Source organism: Petaurus breviceps, unplaced genomic scaffold (assembly GCF_028583685.1).
Source record: "Petaurus breviceps papuanus isolate PSGF00001 unplaced genomic scaffold, PetGlider_PUasm1.0 37, whole genome shotgun sequence".
Classification (NCBI taxonomy): domain Eukaryota; kingdom Metazoa; phylum Chordata; class Mammalia; order Diprotodontia; family Petauridae; genus Petaurus; species Petaurus breviceps.
In genome coordinates, this window is record NW_027186296.1 from 1916759 (window position 1) to 1930966 (window position 14208).

The 14208-nt window shown below is 37.2% G+C and overlaps 1 pseudogene; it reads right to left on the minus strand.

Moving 5' to 3' along the window:
* Positions 1 to 1413: 1413 nt before the first annotated feature.
* LOC138168728 (large ribosomal subunit protein eL21-like) lies at positions 1414 to 13007 on the minus strand (annotated as a pseudogene).
* Positions 13008 to 14208: the final 1201 nt, after the last annotated feature.

A 14208-nucleotide genomic window follows, 5' to 3' on the forward strand; every position in this document is an offset into this window, starting at 1 on the left:
ATGCCATTATGATGTATCATGTGTGAATAATTCATGGATAGACTAATGGAGCCATACAATGGAACTGCAGGGGTGTTACAAATTAGAATTTATGTGCATTGACAAAGTGGTGGGTAGAAGCTGGTTCAGTGCTTACTTCCCTCTCTATGCCTAACCCTTACCAGAGCTAGTATTTTAATGATCATTGTGGGAACAAAACCCCGGTTATGCTGTGGATTCATAGTCATCTTTCTCAAACCCATTTATAAAAGCCTGCTTGTAAAATTAGAACCAAAAGACAAACAGGGGGAAAAAAGGGAGAAACCTTCTTAAACTGAATCACCCCTATTTCCTCACCCCTGCAATCTAGTTACACCCTCCTGGCTTCATTTCCCTATCACTGATGCCCAGAGTTTCTGATTATGTGTGTGTCAGGGAGAGCTGACCTGTCTAATGTCTCAGAATGGAAAAAAAGAAGGAAATACAGGGGGCAAAAAAGAAAGATAAGGTAATATTTGCGATAACTCTGGAAATACATGGTTGAATTCCCTTTTAGTTGGGATTTTAGTGAAGGACACAAATTCATTAAATTATCTTAAAAGACCATCAAATTTTATCTGTGCTGTCAGTCTCTTAAGGAAACTGTGCTTTCTTAAAAATGTGATACTGGATTTGTATATTTTGTCTCTGATGTCTTTATAACTAGTTATTTTCTAGTATTTAGAAAGTTGTTGTTCAGTTATTTCATTCATATTCGAATCTTTGTGACCTCATTTGGGGTTTTCTTGGCAAAAATACTAAAGTTGTTTGCAATTTTCTTCTCCAGCTCTTTTGACAGATGAAGAGACTGAGACAAATAAGGTTAAATGGCTTACCTAGGGTCACACAGCCAATAAGTGTCTGAAGTTAGATTTGAACTCAGGAAGGTATCTTCCTGACTATGAACTCAGCCTCTATCTGCTTCCCACATAAAGGGGGGAAAGCACAATTTGAAGGACATATTGGACTGAACTATGTGCTCAATAGAATAAATGTTGGAGGTAAAATGAGATACTTGGAGGAAAAAATGAGTTTAAAACAATTTTTAAATTGGCAGTAGCTAGTTGTTGTGGTAGGTAAAATATTATGCCTACAGTCTGGGAGATATAAGTTCAAATCTAGCCTCAGACACTTATTAGCTACGTGACCTTGGGAAAATCACTTAACTTCCATGTGAGTAAGTTTCCTAATCTATAAAATGGGAATAATAATAGCCCCCATCTCTCAGTTCAGTGTGAGGATAGAATGAGATAATATTTGTAAAGCACTTTATAAACTTTGGAGTGACATACAAATACTAGTTATTATTAAAATTATTTTAAGGATGTCTATGTTATCATGAGTCAAGTCACCAGAATCATACAATCTTAGTGTTGGAAGGGATCTTACAGGATATTTCTTTGTTTGTTTGTTTATTTCATAATCCAACTTTTTTATTGTTCTTTTTTTTACAGTCACTTATGCCATGAATTCATAGGGGATTGGCTGCAACAGCTCAGGTTCCTTGCCATTGGTTCTCACAAAATGTGCTTCTCTGGGTGGAGCAGGCTGGCATTTCAGTTGAACCCAAGTGCCTTTTTCTTTGGCTTCCTTTTCCTTCTGATCATTTTCCTTTACCCGCTTCAGGAAGCTATCTCTGCTCTTGGAATGCTTAATATGTACAATACACACATTAATTCTTTTGGCTAGAATTTGGCCCTTAACCTGTTTGTTTACAACAATGCCTACAGCATTCTGAGTAACATTATAGACCTGTCCACTCTTGCCATGGTAACATTTGTGGGGCATTCCTTGCTGAACTGTGCCCATACCCTCAATATCTACAATGTCACCTTTCTTGTATATTCACATATATGTAGCCAAAGGGAGAAAACCATGTTTTCAAAAGGGCCTAGAAAACATGTATCATGTCCCTCTCCTTTTTTCTTTTGTGTTCGTCCTTTTGACAACTCAATGGAATATGGCAGAGCCGGCGGAAAGCTCCTACAGGGTATTTAACCCAACTCCTTTTTGTTTTTTGCTTTTCTTTGGAGGGGCACTTGGGGTTAAGTGACTTGCCCAAGGTCACACGGCTAGGAAGTGTTAAGTGTCTGAGGCTGAATTTGAACTCAGGTCCTCCTGACGCCAGGGCCTGTGCTTTATTCACTGTGCCACCTAGCCGCCCCAATCCAACTCCTTATTAAAGAAGGCTATGGTATTCATTTCCTCACATATAAAATGAAGGTTTGGGTTGTTATATATATGACTCATTCCTTTGCTAAATTCTATGACAGCATTATTTTTAGAATTCCTCCCAATGTTAACATTCTGTGTCTCAATTAAACCATTGCTATGATATTCTAAGTACACTGAAAGAGGGACCCACACCATATCCAGAGAGTAACTTTTTCACTCTAAAGGATCTAGCTCAGGCAGAGCCATGATGGCAGAGCAGAAGCAGAAATCCAGCCAAACTCTCCCAACATTCCCCTCCAAACAATGTTAAAATAATGCCTCAGATTGAATTTTGGAGTGGTAGAGACAGCAAAAGTTCAGGGTGAGACATTTTTTTTTCATCCTAAGACAACTTAGGAGGCTGGTAGGACAGGTTTGTGATGCTAAGATAGGGGCCAGCCTGTAGCACATGCAGTGACAGTATCAGTGGTGAGTCTTTGAGGAAACTCCACCAGTAGTAACAGCAGGTTCAGGAGCTCCCAGCTGAGACATGATAAGGTAGTCAGAAAACTGGTCAGAAAGATATCGCAGGGGACTCTGCAGGTATTGGGCACACTTGACATTGATTGTAACCTCTGTTGCCCACAGATAGTTCTGGGCTGGAATTCCAGGATAAACAGGAATACTATGGTCAGTCAAAAGGGAGCAAGGGCCCTGGTCACAATTCCAGGTCTGAAAGGAGCCCTAGTACTTGAAGCTGCAGGGGAACAGGGACCCTTCTTGGGTAAAGATCAGTGCACAAAGAAAGCAGTGACAATAATTCTCCCTGCATCAAACTACCTTGGAATTCTCAAACTTGCAGACCCCCAGAACTAACTCTGGAAACAACAGCATGGTAAAGCCTGAATCTCCTTACTCCCAGGTGAGCAGAGCCCCAATTTAATATAAAGTTGAAAGTCAAGAAATAGGCTGAAAAAATGAGCACACAGCAAAAAAAGAACTTGAGTAGAAAATAAGTGATTAAAGAGGAAGGGAAGACCAAGACACAAACTTAGAAGAAGACAACAATGTGAAAAGAATCACAAGCAAAGTCTCAAAGAGAAATGCTAATTAGAAAACAAGTCCAAGAAAAATTTCTGGAAAAGTTTAAAAAGCAAGATGACTAGTAGAGGGAAATTGGGGGGTGGGGAAAGGAAATGTGTGATGCAAGAAAATTATAAAAAGAGAATTAACAATTTGGTAAAAAGAGGCACGAAAATGCTGAAGAAAATAACCCCTTAAAAAAACCCACAGAGAAATGGCTAAATGGCAAAAAAGGCACAAAAATTCACTGAAGAAAATAGTCCCTTATAAATTATAATTAGGCAAGTGGAAGCTAATGACTCCATGAGACTTCAAGAAACAATTAAAAAAGTCAAAAAATAGAAGAAAATGGAAAATTTCTCATTGGAAAAATAATTTATCTCAGAAACAGGTTGAAGAGAGATAAGAAGTATTATTGAATTACCTGAAAGCCATGATCAAAAAAGACCCTAGACATCATTTTCAAGAAATTATAAATGAAGATTTCCCTGATATTTTAGATTCAGAGGGTAAAGTGGAAATTTAAAGAATCCTCTGATCACCTCCTAAGGGATATCCCAAATTGAAAACTGCCAAAAAGGGACATAGGAAGAGAATGGGACAAGAGAAAGGAAAAATGATACTTGGAGAGTGGACAAACTAAAGGAAGCACTGATCAGAAGCACAACAGCCTATTGAGGAGGGATGGGATAAAAAAAAAAGAGAAAGAAAGATAAAGAGAAGTTAATAGTATGGAGGGAAATATACAGTTAGACACACACAGAGTTAAGATAAAGGGCAGGAACAGAATCTATTATGCTTCAGCTGAAGTAAAAAAAAAAAAATAGGTGTAGCGATCCTGGTCTCAGACAAAGCAAAAGCAAAAATAGACCTAATTAAAAGACATAATTGAGTGTACTGTATTTTGCTAAAAGGTACCATAAACAATGAAGTAATATCAAAAAAATTTATAGCAATGTCTCTAATAGAGCCCTCATTTCTCAAATACATAGAGAATGGAATCAAATTTATAAAAATAAGAGCTATTCTTCAACTGATAAATGGTGAAAGGATATGAATAGGCAGTTTCTAGGAGTAATCAAAACTCTTTATAGTCATATGAAAAAATGCTCTAGATCACTATTGATTAGAGAAATGCAAATTAAAACAAGTCTGACATACCACCTTACATAAATGATAAATTCTGGAGGGGATGAGGGAAAATAGTTACACTAATGAACTGTCAGTGTAGTTGAGAACATGTCCAACCATTTTGGAGAACAATTTGGAGCTATGTCCAAAGGGTGTTAAAGCTGTGCATACCCTTTGAACCAGCAACACCACTATTAGGTCTATATCCCAAAGAGATGAAAGAAAAAGATAAAAGGACCTACAAGTTAAAAAAATATTTATGGTAGCTCTTTTTATTTTGGTGGCAGCAAAGAATTGGAAATTGAGTGGATGCCACTCATTTGGATAATGGTTGAATTAGCTGCAGCACATGATTGTGATAGAGTACTATTGTGTTATAAGAAATGATGAAAGGGTTTCAGAAAAACATGGGAAGACCTATCTGAACTGATGCAAAGTAAAACGAGCAGAATCAGGAGATCATTGTACATAGTAACAACAATATTATAATGATGATCAGCTGTGAAAGACTCGGCTACACTGATTAATATAATGATTCAAGACAATTCCAAAGGATCCATGATGAAAAATGTTATGTACCTCCAGAGAGAAAATTCATGACTTCTCAGTGCAAATTCAAATATAATTTTCTTACTTTATTTTTCTTGCTTTTTGTGATATAGCTAATATGTAAATATGTCTTGCATGATTTTACATGTATAATTGATATAACATTTGTCTTAGTGGGTGCAAAAGATTTGGGAGGGAGGGAGAGAATTCAATTCAAAAATTCAAAAATAAAATTCAAAAAAATTTTGAATGTTAAAAATAAGTAAATAAATACAGATTATTAAAAAGTACCTGCCTCAGTGTTCTCATTTACCAAAGTAGTTAAGTATGCCTTAGAGGTAGTTTTGGGAATGCTAGGAAAGATCAACTAAAAATGCACTCATAGGTAATATTATCTCTACCTATGGGAATAGTAACCTCAAAGGTCAGGGTTGTTCATTAGCAGAACTAAGGCTGTTTAATTGGTGGAAAATCCCTTAAAATATCTTTAGGACCTTGCTGTCAGGGGTGATCATAGGAACAACATTTAACCCTTTTAGTCCTGGCTAGCTTTTTCTTAAAAGATATTGAAACCATAGTCAATGTAAAGGCAAAGGCACTGTATCTAAATGAATCGGTGCTTTGTCTTTGTAGAATATCCTTTCCGTGCTATGGCTAAATGTGCTTTCATTGCTTTTTAGATGTTCTTCCAGTGCCCCATTTCAGGTCAATCCCAGATCTGCATCACCAGAATGGTCTACATTAGTTCTGAACTATAATAAAGAATGTCTTAATTTCTTCCAATCCTGAGTCTAAATAATTAGATTGCTCTGAGTCAGGCCTGGCCCAGAACACTGGATGACATTTTGAAGTGGAGCAAAAATGGCTTTGGGTTTCCCAGTTACCTAATTCTGTATCCCTTCTCCACTTTGTAGTCTACTTAGGTATTTACTATTAGGCTCTTCCCCTATCAAAAGCTATTTTTAAGAAAGAATCAATAGCTAAAATATAACTTGTCTAATAGCATAAAGTATAGTCTTCACTCTTCCAGAGAGATTTGCTTTCTGACAGTGATTAAAGCTTTAAGTTAATGAATCTTCTCTTGTAGAGATGCAAAATAACATAGTAGAAAGAGAAATGGTAATTCTGTTATTAACTAGCCATTTGACTTTGAAGGAAATCTCTTCCTATTCCTGGTCCTAGAAATCTAAAAAATGAAAGAAGTGGCTTTAGATTAAATAATTATTAAGATCCTTTATACTTCTGAAATTCTATGATTTGTGCATTTTGAGTATCAAGGAATGACAGAGACAGGATGGACTTTTTGATACACCTAGAATCACAACAATTGCACCACTGCTTACTTTGCCTATGTATGAGGCCATCCTTGTTGATAGGGAACAATGAATAACACTGACCTCATTTGCGATTTACTATTTTATTAGAAAGAGAAGACTTCCTTAAGGTGGAGTTAAAAAATAAGATGCTATAGTGTTAAGAAGCTGTAAATGAGGCCAGCTCATCTGCATTGGCAGAAAATCTCATGACTGACATTGAATATTTGGATAGAATGATTAAGTACTTGGGAAAGAAAGGGGAAAGGGAGAGAGGGGAAGGGAAGAAAAAGAAGAAAGGAGGTAACTGATAGCTCAATGGATAGAACACTGCACCTGGAGTCTGAAAGTCCTGATTTCAACTTCAGTCTCATATTCTTAGCTGAGAGACCCTGGATAAATCACCAAACCTCTGTTTAACTCAGTTTCTTCATCTGTAAAATTGGGACAATAAGAGCACCTACCTCCCAGGGCTGTGAGGATCAAATAAGATAATAGTTGGAAAAGGCACTTAGCATTGTGCCGGACACAAAGTAGATAATTAATAAATGCTTATTCCCTTTCATTCTCAAAAAGGAAAAACAAGGATATCCTCAGTTTTGCTCTGCAGAGATCAGTGAAAATATGCATTTAAACACTGATTAAAGGGATTAAAAAAAATCACCAGGGACAAAAATGCAGACTGACTTCCTTCCCCAGAATGTTGATGGAAGGGACCTCAGGAGCCATGTCGTCTGACCCATATACAAAAGGTCGTACCCAATAGCCTCTGCTTGAATACCTCCAAAGAGTGAGAACCTGTTCCCTTTTAGGAGAGAGCTAAAATACATATTTTTAGAGAAAAAATACATATTAAAAAAAAAAAAGCTGAGCCACTGCTGAATCAACTATCTAAATATCATAGCTTGGAATCACGAGTTTCTGTCCACTTACTACTTGCATGGCCTTGGGAAAGTCATCTCTCTCTGGGCCTCAGTTTCCTCACTGGCAAAATGAGGGGGCTGGGCAAATCATCCCTTCTGGTTCCAAATCTTTGAACCTATAAAATACATATTAATAGAACCTTTCAAACACCCACAGCTATCTAGAAATAGCTACAGAGTAATTGGGGTAATGGATAGGCTGAATAGCATAGGGCCAGGCAAGCCCAGTCTATTAAGCCTCTAGAGTCCCTCTGCAAATTTTAGCAATGTAACATCTATTTAATTTAGACATCATTGTTTTTAAAGTTTCATTTTCCTCTTAAAAAATTCTATACTCTCAATCGTCATGACTAGCTAGTTGTAGGTCCTGAAAATGTAAGCATTTAAAGCCTTGTAAAACTGTATCTGTGCCATTTTCTTTACCTGTTTTGCAGGCAGAGGTCCCTAACCTTTGAACTAAATCAAATCAACTTCCCTGAAGGGTCCTGAAAGCTACTCTGTGCAAAGTGTTTCTATATTGATTAAAAAAATGCCTTAATCGATAGTGCACACGGTTCATACCTAATCTCAAAGCGTTTTGCTTCTAACCGCTTTCTCCCTCTCAGGGTCTCTCCAAAGGACTTAACTTTAAAGTTTCCAGTTTTTTTTCCCCTATTCTCACCTACAGAAATGCTTTTGACTGCCCTGATCACAGGATATTTAACTGTAAACATTTGAAGGCAATCAATGAGTCCATCCTATAACCAAAAAATGTACTATTCTGACAGGAAGGGAGTTATGCAGGGTGGTTGTACAGTTTATGGGTGTTATATTGCCTGCTATTTTATAGGAACAGGTATTCTGAAGGGAGATGACAGAAAGCCAACATACTTCCAAAATAAATTCATCCCATTACTATATCTCCTTGAAGAAGTCAGATTTTAGATTGTTTTAGTACAGAATCATGAGGATAGAGAATTCTCTGTGCCTGGACTCCAACCAGAAATTCTGATGTAAAACTTGGATGTAACATGGAATTAGAAAACTATGGTGGATCACTTTATGGTCTCAAAGCTATTATACATATGAGATGGTATTTGAATTTAGTATCCCTGACCCCAAGACAAGACCTCTATCTAAGATACCACGAAACTTCTTTGTGTCTTTTGTACATTGTCTTCCCTTGTGATTCCATAAGTATAGGGAATTCCAAATAAGGAAACTCTCCTTGCCCATAAATATGGTGCCCGTTCTGCAACTTACAGTATCCCCAAGTTGCAAAGTACTAGATAGGGTGGGGATAGGAAGTGGGCCATGGATTTCATTGATATAGGGGACTACTAGATAAGGAATCTATTGTCAATGAAGAATGGTTGGCATGTAATAGGAGTAAAACTTTGAGAACCTGTAGAATATTCCTAATTTGGCATATTGTGGCTTATATTCCCATTTCAATATTTTAGGGATCTTTAGTGATTTTAGCTGTGAGGCAGCTAAGTGGTGTCCTATTGCCTCCAGGATCAAATGCAAAATTCTCTGTTTAGTGATCAAAACCTTTCACAACCTAAAACTATCCTACCTTTCAAATCTTCTTAAGGTATAGTCCCTGACACATACTCTTCAATCAAGTAATACTGGCCTCCTGCCTATTGCATGAACAAGACACTCCATCTCTTAACTCTAGACATTTTCAATGACTGCCGTCCATGTATGAAATGTTCTCCTCCCTCTGCTCTGACTACTGATCTCCCTGTTTTTTTTTAAGTCCCAACTAAAATCCCACCTTTGATTGGAAGCCTTCCCCAACACCTCTTAATTCCAATGCCTTCCATCTCTTAATTATTTCCTATTTATACTGTATATAGCTTATTTGTATATATTTGTTTACGTGTTGTCTCCTCTGTTGGATTATAAATTCCTTGTTGACAGGTACTGTAATTTATCTCTTTTTGTATCCCCAGTGCTTAGCACAGTATTTAGAAATAGTAGGTACTTAATAAATATTGATTGATTGATTGGTGCAATGGATGGCATGCTGGGGATAGAATCAGGAAGATCTGAGTTCAAATCTAGCCTTGAACACTTACTAGCTATGTGACCCTAGGCAAATCTCTCAACCTCTGTTTGCCTCAATTTCTGCAACTGTAAAGTAAGGATAATAAAAGTACATACTTAATAGGGTTATTGTGAGGATCAAATGAGATAATATTTGTAATGCTCTTAGCATAGTGCCCAGCACATATCTTTCTGGCACTACAGATCACAACTCCATTACAACTTAATAAATGATCTTTAAGTCATTGTGACTGAAAAGTTCAATATTCTATGATCAGTCTGAAGCTATGCAAAGGATTATCTTGGAAAGTACATTGATTCTCCTTTCTGTGGGTGAATGTTTGCATTTGTTGATTATTACATTCATAATAAAATTATATATTATTTAATGTTAATATAAATATATTAATTATGTAATTGTTTATAGATTATATAAATATGTTTCTTTATATATAATTATGCTATATATGTAATTTAAGATAAAAGAATAGACAAAGGTAGATCATTAAAAGATGAAAAATTAAAGGGAGAAAAAAATAAATGAGATGTAATTCATCACTGGGGCCCTGAGTTGAAAGATCTTGAGCTTCATGGGACATGCCAGATGATTTGGACCCCTCTTACTGATTGCAAGTACAGCACTCTATTATCTTGGACTGCCTCTACCTCAAGAAGAACACATTAGGATGACATTTTGGTTTCTTTTTAAAATTTAATTTAATTTTTAATTTATGGAATAAAACAAGCATTTCCATAATATAGTACAATAAAAAGGATAGACTGGAGCTTAGGGAGTGAAGGATTTTTAAAACCAGAAGAATCTGCACTTGATTCTATAAGTGATAGGGAACCACTGGAGTTTATTGAGCCAGAAGGTCTTATAGTTAGATAAATTCTTTGGAAATATTTTGTCAATTCTGTGGAGGATCAATAGGAGAAGAAAGAGACTGGAGGCTGTGTAACACCTTAGAAGTCAATTACAATAGACCAGATGAGAAGTAATGAAGTCCAGAAATAAGGTAGCTACTGTGAGAGTGTAAAGAAAGGGATATATATTTGAGATGTTATGGCAGAAGAGTAGACAAGATGTGGTAACTGATTAGATATGGGTGTTAAGGGAGGGTGAGGAAGAAGAGATAGTTGAGATTGTAAGCTTAGGTGATTCTATGGATGATGGCTTCCTTGACAGAGACAGAGAAGTTTAGAGGAAGGTTATAGGTAAAAGTTAATGAATTTTGTTTTGAACATGTTAAGGTTGAGGAACTATGTGACTTCCAATTCAAAATGTCTAATAGGTAAGAGGGAGATAGACATTGGGACAGGACACATCATCTGGAAATGATTCCTGCCCTATCCTGAGGTTGGAGAAGTCAGAATAGAAGGAGGAGAGAGGATTAAGGAACCTTTTGCTCAGAAAGAAAAAGTATTACAAATAAATTTCTCATCTAAAATTGTTTAACTATATAGGAAGGGTCTCTCCTTCAAGGAACACTAAAGGTTTGAAGTTTGGCATTGAGAAAATTATCTATCCTTGGACAATGATTAGAATTAAGCCCCTTGAGAGTAGGGATTGATTCATTCATTGTATTTATATCCCCAGCACCTAGCAGAATACCAGGAACATAGTAGACACTTAATAAATACTAGATGGAATGATAGTGTGAATTTGATCTTGTAAATAGAAAATTAGCTCTGTATTTAAGTGATTATAGAAGGAAAGTCTATTACATTTGGCACACATCCATTCTATACCATATTTATTTAGAAAATTATAAACTATCTTTAGTTTTATGCAATATTCATGCCAAAGGACCTTAAAAGTAGCATGATTAAGGAGATGGAATTTGTTGGTACAGACACCAAATGTGGCTTTGATTTTTCAAAGCCTGTAGATTTGGGACTGGCCCATAAATAATAATAACACCAGTGGCATACTATTATAGTATTAAACAATCCAGTTAAACAACATGAAAACCCTAGACTGTTAGTGCTCTTTCCATTAGAAGTCAGTAGACATGGAATTAGGATAATCCTGGCTTTGCATATACCCATAAAGCTCCTGAAACTTGATCTCTCAAGGATGCAGAAATTCAAATTTGAGGGCTTAGGAGCCCTTGTACTCTGTGTGGTCAAGTTCCAGTTTTATGGTTGGTGAAATACCAACCAGAGGGATGCCGAAATTGTTTCGAATTGTATTTCATGGACCTCAATTGCTCTGCAGAAGTCTTTTCCATTTTGCTGAGTTGTCTTATTACTTGATTCCTGTTTAAAATTTTCCAGCCCAGCCAGGGAAAAAATGTAACAGATCCTCCCTAGTACAGAATCCTCTCTTCAGGTCTCAGAATTCAATGGTTTATTCACAGTACACCAGCACAAAAAAGTTGGGGCCTTTTTCCTATGGAAAATTTCGTACAGACTTCCCCTCGACTGGGTTCTACCAAGGGGACCCATAGGCATTTTTCAAGGAGCAAGAGTTTTATGACTGCAGCTTGAACACAGCTGTGTCTTTTCCAATTGAGGGCCAAGAGACAAAATGCAACATGAGATTTTTAAACATTCCAAGGCCCATCTGCCATGTAACCCACTTATCTTTGTGGCTGCAAGTTCTTTATTGATCCAAAATGGTAAAGGAAAAAAAAAAAGACAACAAAGGGGGAAAAATGCAGAGGGAGAAAAAAAAAGACATAAATCCATTCTTTTGTTGTTCTTCCAGCAGCATCTGTGAGTGATTGTCACAATTGCTAGTCGAACTGGATTTGACTTGTTGCCAACGTGAATTTTCCAAAAACCCAATGTAAACAAACTCTGTGAGTACTTCCTCATTTGCCAAGCCAGTAATTATTTACTTTGTTTGGGCCTAGCATTACTGTCAGCTCAGCTTTACAGCCTGTAATGTGTTTGTTAATGAAACCGTGAGGTCTAAAGCTACATATTAACCTTGTCACCCTTCAATTTTGAGCTCAATAAAGTTGCACCATGGTTTTGTAAACTAGTGTTGGGGGACAGGCAAATGATTAATTATATTTTTCCCATTTCCTTTATCCTAGGAAATTGTTCATCTTTAAACCTGCCTTGCATTTTCAAGTTCACAGACAGAAATCCAGCCGCTGGAATGATATGATATCATTGAGACAGACACCAGTGCTGCTTGTATGCCCCCCTTAGAACTTGGCAATAGCATGAGTGCCCATCTTCGGTAATAGCACAGGCACCTCATGTTGTCTGAATGCCTTCATGGGAATGAGTGGAAAATATCTCAGAGACTCAGGGAATGTCGGCTTAGTAGGACAGTGATGGAATGTACCAAGCTCTGTGCCCTTGGTTGCCTTTGGACTCCAGTTTTCTCATATATAAAGATGATCTTTGATCTAGCTCTAAATCTTACTATCTAGGATCTATGACACAAGATCCATTTATAAGTCAGGTGTTTTGAGGACATCAGATGGATTCAATAATGAAAAGGAATGGGGGCTAACCTAGATGTTGAAAAGCATCAAGCCACTAGATAGTATACTAGGGTTTCAGAACGAGAAAGGGCCCCCTGATTTTAAATTGGAATGAACTGAGCAATAGAGAGATGAAGTGAGGTCCTTCTAACCTTTCCAAAGGCTAAAGATATAGAATAGTTTCTTCTACCTTACACATTACTTTTTTGGTCCATATTTATGATTTCACTGACGTAGGTAGACCCAGGTGTGGAAACTCCCTCTATCAATGTTGTCCCACAACTGTGGCCTTGAGGCCACAGGTTCCCCACCCCAGACTAAGAGTATATTAGAAGTAAGGTCTGAACTTACGCCATTCTGACTCCTAGGTGTTCTCTTTGTCTCGCACACTATTTATTTATTCATTTTTGTTGTTATTCAGTTGTTTCAATCATGTCAGACTCTCTGTGACCCCATTTGGGGTTCTCTTAGCAAAGATACTGGAGTGGTTATTCATTTCCTTCTCCAGCTCATTTTATAGATGAGGAACTGATGCAAACAGGTTTAAATGACTTACCCAAGATCATACAACTGGTAAATATCTGAGTTCAGATGGTAAACGCAGGTCTTTGTGACACCAAGGTCAGTGCTCTATCAATTGTACTACCTAGCTACTTAGTTCAGACCTATTTAGGGAACTCTGGGCATTGAAACTCCCTGTACCATGCAGATCAGCAACTGCCCTGTAACTTAACAGTCTTAGAGAATTACTTGGGTAAAAAAGTTAAATGAATTGTTCGTGATCATCCAGCTAGTATGTGTCTGAGCTAGGGTCTGAAACCAGTTCTTCCTGATTCAAAAGCTGACTCCATCCTTAAGTCACCTTTCCTTGGTGGTAGTGGACATTTAATGTTTGTTGAACTGAATTTTGGTAGCCAAGAGGGAATCTAGCCATGGTCATTGAATTTAGGAGATTCTCTACCAAGGTATTTCAAGCCCTAAACCAACAGGCAATGCCATGTACTGTGCATTACTGCAGAATGACTTAATTTTAGGAGTCAGAGAATCTGAGGTCAGATATAGAACTACCATTTATTACATGGGTGACCTTCAGCAAGTCACTTAAAATCACTAGACCTCGCTTTCCTCATCTATAAGTTAAAGGAGTTTGACGAGGTGATCTTGAAAAGATGCTCTTAGGTGCTGAAATAATAGACTTTTAGTATTACACCTTGTAAGAAGGTGAATGTTGAAAAAAAAATTCAGTGTTGTATGCTTTTTTTTTCGAGGAGGTATGGAGCAGGAAATGGAAGAGGTATGGGATAAGGATAGTGGGGAACATCTGGTGAATACCAGATGCCCACTCACTAGAAAAATGCCTTCTTCATGACCACCCTCTCCCAGGAGTATTTGGAAGGTTTAAAAAGCCTCCGGATGCGTCTGGAAAAATCCTGACTTACATATGAGATTTAGTTCTTTCATTTGGAGTTGTGACTATTTGATTTACCTGACATGGAAATTGACTCCAGATAGAAGTGTCTATTTTATCTAATGCAAAGCCATAATGTTTCAGGAAGT